The following is a 5898-nucleotide window of genomic DNA, read 5'->3' on the forward strand; positions in this document are numbered from 1 at the left end:
GGGGGGTGGGGGGGCGGGTCCCGCGGGCTGGCAGGGGAGATGCGCGTGGGGGTTGGCGGTCGAGTGGAGCGTGCGGGGATTGGCGGCCGAGTGGATCGCGCGGGGGTTGGTGGCGGGTCCCGCGGGCCGATTGGATCGGGAGCGCGCGTGGATTCCGATGGGTACGAGGTAGGTGCGCGGGATACGGGGTGGATGAGGCTGGGATCTTCTGTGGCCAGGGGAGGTGCGGAGGAGCGTGGGTGATCGGCAGAGAAGTAGGGAAAAACGCTCTCGTCGAACGTGACATGCCGAGAAATAATGACCTTGCGAGTGGATAAATCAAGGCATCTGTAGCCCTTGTGCTCTAAAGGATACCCGAGAAAAATGCAACGAGATGAGCGGGGAGCGAGCTTATGGGAACTAGTAGCTATGGTGTTGGGAAAACACAAACACCCAAAGGCACGCATGTGGTCATATGTGGGATGCTGGCCAAGAAGAGCGAAGTGAGGCGTCACGAAGTGTATGGCTGAGGAGGGACGACGGTTGAGGATGTAGGTGGCAGTATGTAGCGCTTCGACCCAAAAAAGGGGTGGGAGGTGTGTGTGGATGAGGAGCACACGGAGTACGTCGTTGGTGGTGCGTATGAGGTGCTCGGCTTTCCCGTTTTGTGGTGAGGTGTGCGGGCAAGATAAACGAAAGGAGACACCGTTTTTGGAGAAGAGCTCGCGCAAGGAAGTAGTGAGGAACTCGCCACCGTTGTCGCATTGCATACATTGAATCGTGACGTGAAATTGGGTAAGAACATACGCAAAGAAACGAGTGATTGTGTCGGCGGTGTCGGATTTGTTGCGCAAGGGAAACGTCCAGGAGTAATGGGAGTAGTCATCAAGAAGCACTAGGTAATACTGAAAACCAGAGAAACTATGCACCGGCGAGGTCCACAAGTCATAATGTATTAATTGGAAAGGCGCACTTGTTTTAGTAATGGAATGGGAAAAAGGAAGTCGAGGCTGCTTGCCAAGTTTACATGATGAGCAAACGGAAGTGCTAGGCATAGCTTTATTACAATTTGGAAGAAAATCACGTGCTAGAATGGAAACCGATTTATTGCTAGCATGCCCTAAACGAAGATGCCATATGTCATCGGTGGAGACGGAGAGCATTGCTTGAACGTCGGAGTTGTTGAAGAAAGGATAGAGGTCCCCATGGCTATTGGACCTCATGATTAGCTTCCCCGTGACTAGGTCCTTCACGGAAAAACGGAAAGGGTCAAACGTGATAGAGCAAAAATTATCTTGAGTGAAACGACGTACAGAAATCAAGTTCTTAATGATAGTAGGAGATATAAGTACGTCATTTAGTGCAAAATTTGAAAGAGAGGTAGAACCTACGGCTGTAATGGGGAGACGAGAACCGTTGCCTACTAAGATGCCAGAGGAATGACGCAATGAGGGAGAACCTTACGAGGTGAGGAGGTCCGTCTTACCAGCGACGTGCGACGTGGCGCCCGTGTCGAGGAACCAATCCGGGGTGCCGCCGGCGTGCTGCTGCTGCATGGAGAGGCCTTGGAGAGCGGCGTACAGCTGATTGTACTGCTCCCAGGTAGGCCTGCTCGAAGGCGTCAAGTGCAGGGGGTAGGCCTGATGCGGTGCAGGAGGACGTGGGCCTAGGACGCCGGCTGCGTTCGGCGCAGCCCAAGGGGCCCGTGGTGCAGGTAGGCCGGGGAGGAGGGCGCCGTATGGAGCGAAGAAGCCAGTCGGGGGATGCGGCCCTGCTGGAGCGGCGCTGCGTCCAGCGGGAGCGCCACCAGATGACTGGGCGCCGCGGCCACGGCCACAACCGCGCCCACGCCCGCGCGAGCCACTCCCCTGTCGCCCGGGGAAGATGCAGCGGGGCCCTTGCTCTTGTTGGCGGAGTCGCTGCCTGATCCGCGATCAGGGGAGGGAGAGGGGCCGCCACTCGGGGCGTGCCCGATGGTGAGTGCAGCGGCGGGGAGTTCCGGACGGCCGTCCAGCCTAGCCCGCTCGTTGGCAGAGATCTCCTCCATGAGGAGACGAGAGCGGGCCTGCATGAAGGAGGGGAACGGCGACTGCATCGGGAGGAGCGTCGCCATGATCTGAAACTTGCGGTTGAGGCCGCGGATGAGCTGGAGCGTGAGGGCCTGATCGGAGATGTGCTCGCCGACGTCCTCGAGAGCGTCGGCCAGGGACTTGAGCCTCCTGCTGTATTCGGCGACGGAGAGGTCGCCCTGGACGAGGTTCCGGAACTCGGCGCCGAGGACGACGGCGCGGCCCGGCTGATTGTCCATGAAGAGGACGTGGAGCTGGGACCAGATGTCGTAGGCGGTGCTGTCCGGGGACGCCACGACGTCCAGGAGCTCCTCGGCGACGACGCCGTGCATCCACAACACCATGGACAGGTCGTCGTTGCGCCACACGACGCTCTGGCCGAGCGGGTCGGTGGCGGCGTCGAGATGATGCTGAACCTCATGTTTGCAAGCGATGATGTAAAAGAGTTGATGCCAGCGCGAGTAGTTACCGGACTCGAGGTGAAGCTTGCTGGTGAAGTAGTGGGCGATGGAGGGCGGGAGGTCGGCAGTTGAGGAAGGACCGGCGTCGGAGCGCCCCGGGCCGAGGTGGGTGACGACGGCGCTGCCGGGGCCGCCCAGCGTGAGACGCGGGACGGGGGTGCTGCCGGCGGTGCGCAGGACGCCGGTGGCTGGCTGGGCAGAGGGCGCCGCACGGGGCGCCGAGGTGGACGAGGAAGGAGCCACAACGCCTTCAGGGACTGGCGTCTTGCCCAGGTCGCCGAGGTGCGCACGGCGGGGCGCGGGTGCAGCCGGGGTGGTGGTGACCGTAGCAGCGGGAGCTGCCTGAGGAGGTGCAGCCGCAGCAGTAGTGGCCGCGGCGACGGGAACGGCGGCAAACGGAGTGGACGCCGGCGCGTCGAAGTCGGCCGAGCGGGTGCGGCGGAGAAGACGATGCATGGCGGAAGCGTTGAGAGAAAGAAGGATCGGGGTGTTGCTATCTGATACCAAGTTGAGATATGTCGCACTCACACACTGCTTCTATTCATCCATCATAGGTACATTTATACACTTTACGGGAGAGGAAGCAGGAGAACGTGGGAGAGTACAACGGCCTTGGCCGGCTATCGCTACCATGCAGGAGAGGATAAACATGAAGTACGTGGGCTGTTGGAGACGCACACGACGCGGGCTGCATGGCTAGCGTCCTGACGAGAGGGACGTGGGCACGTTCCAACATAAGTAAGAGAACAAGATTTTGTGGCATTTGTAGGCAGCAAGGGCACAAGCGCACAACTTGCTGGAACTCGGGGATGTGCCAAAACAGCCTCGTAAACCGGTAAGATGCAAGAACTGTGGCGTTGAAGGGCACCGGAACAACTGTAACAAGACAACAGAGCTTAGGTTGAAATAATTAAGTGGAAACATGACCAGCTTTGGGGATAAACCAGGAAACGTCTTCTTGTAGTTCATCGTTTGTAATTCCTTTCATATCAGGGTGGTATGAACTTTTAACTGTTTGAACTAGCCATAGTCAGGTAGTTGGATTCGTACAACTGTAACGGATATGTGGATTTTTCCTGTGAGGATTGTATAATCTCATTTTTCTGAATTTTACCTGGGAGTGTTGATATTATTCTTGGTTGTTGCAGTGGGCTACTATGGTGTCTGAACCATGCTTGATTCAGTCTGTTAGTACGTAATGTCTATGCCAGCATGGACAACCTAATTAAATTCAGAGAATAAGTTACAGTAAAGATGCGTTCAATTAAGTGTAGGCTGGTGTGTGTTTCAGTATCTGACCATTTTGCTTACTGAAGGAGGGACATGCGTAACTGCAGTTTGCCAACTATTGTGTGTCATGTGTTGGAGCCTGCTGGGCGGGATTCTCTTTGAAATTCGAAACACACCGGCGGAGATGTGGCTCAACGGCTCCGTTGGTGCAGAATCAATCACTGGACGGTACATTCCGTCGTCGTCCGCCTGATACGCTGCTGAGCTAACTGACAGCGTTTACTGATCCATGGGCCATATCATATTTCGGGAATTAACGAGGAGGAGCATATACCTACTGCTATACAGCCTGCAACACAGATCGCGAGATGAATGATTGGTGCAGATTCCAAGCTCCTGTGAGCTCGGGCTCACATAGGCACTTTCACAATCTTTGCTCTCTCTCTCTCTCCCTCTCCCCCTCTCTCGCGTGTGTGTCAAAAATCCATTAACAATACTAGTTTTGACCTATTGTGCAATCATATAACTTAATTTTTTTGCAAGCCGAGAATAAACTGACATCGCTTGTTTAGGAAGACACATGCAACTTTGCATCAACATACATGTTTTTTCCTTCCAATAAAAGAGAAGATGCACAGGACTCAGGCTACAATAATCATACCATATATTGTACATGATTAATGCCTGGTTTTATGAAAACCAGTGGGGAGACCAGATTAACCAACAGATCCTAGAAGATCTCATTAATTATTAGAAATTATAATATCATATCTCCTATATATTGTATTAATAGCAATTGTTAAAATCTTCTTGTTAATGAGATAATTAAATAGTACATGATTCCATGCACGTCTATATTTTTGTAAGATCCTTATAAATATCACCTTCTGTAATACCCCACATAAGCATCAAAGGCATCCTAGCATATGCATCTCTATTCTCCATAACATCTACTGCGAATTGTTGATATTGCTAGTAGCTATGGATCTTGATGGCTCCTATCCTAACATTTCCCCCTTGCATGAAGCATTGAGAGGCACGACCGCCATGCCGATATTGAATGATTTCATAGACCTTGAATCCCCATCATCATATTCACCTTCAATAGGAAATTCCTCAACAAACATCCATGCACCACAAGAAGGTACCGTGCTGTCGGTCAATGATAGTTCCATGATTCCATACCAATCTAATGCAGAACTCGCACCACTACCCCCATAGTTGGGTGATACAATCCCTATTCCTTTATCATTGGATGAAAAAGGAACGTTCTCGCATGAAGGCTTCCTCACAAATCCTTTTTGGAATGACTTCAACTCATCACATCAGATGCAGAATTTGTCAACGGAGGCTTCACCATTCACACCCTTACTCCAAACAGAACCAAATTCAATTGTTCATTCCCAACTTAACACTAATGGAGTGTTGGATGATGGTTCACTCTTTAAGATGGTCACGAGGGATGTCTCCGAGGTAAGCTCACTACCATCTAGGTTTCTTTGTTCTTCTCAAAAGATTCACCCCTTCACACCAAGTACTATGCAGAAGCAACTGAAGATACAAGATGGAAGATTATCAAATGCTAATCCATATGGTGTAGCTGCCCCTGCTTCTCCAGCCATGCAATCCTCACATATTCAAAGAGAAGATAAGATCCTTCTAGTTGGTCCAAATGGCATTTCTGATAGTGCTATTATGCATGATTCTATAACCTCACGTAAATACACATGCAAGATTTGCAATGCCACATTCAACACATCTCAAGCATATGGTGGTCACATGAGTTCGCATAGCAAAGCAAGGATGAAAAGCCTACAAAGTTGATCTTCCCATGTAGCTTGACATCCCATGATTGATACTTGTGGGACCAATATTTTTCCTAAGAACACAATGGATGAAGGCACGATGGTTTCATCGCAAGTGGAGAAACTTTATAAGAGGTTATTTATATTTGGAAAAAAATATCAATAGAATAGCATAAGAGTGAAGATATGTTATGTGGGTGCGAAACTATCGAAAATTATTTTCGTGGCTATGTTTGTGTTGCTATTTCCCTATGTAAACAACAGAGTCATCTTTGATGGTTGTGTACTACTTCCTTGGTTCCAAAATATAAGATGCATTAATTTTTGTGCGAGTCAAACTTATGTACATTTGAC

General features: G+C 51.2%; 1 pseudogene; it reads right to left on the bottom strand.

Annotated features, from left to right (window-relative positions):
* Nucleotides 1-128: 128 nt before the first annotated feature.
* On the bottom strand, nucleotides 129-3105 carry LOC119275121 (annotated as a pseudogene).
* Between the last annotated feature and the right edge of the window lie 2793 nt (nucleotides 3106-5898).

The sequence above is a fragment of the Triticum dicoccoides genome, chromosome 3B (genome assembly GCF_002162155.2).
Source record: "Triticum dicoccoides isolate Atlit2015 ecotype Zavitan chromosome 3B, WEW_v2.0, whole genome shotgun sequence".
NCBI lineage: Eukaryota > Viridiplantae > Streptophyta > Magnoliopsida > Poales > Poaceae > Triticum > Triticum dicoccoides.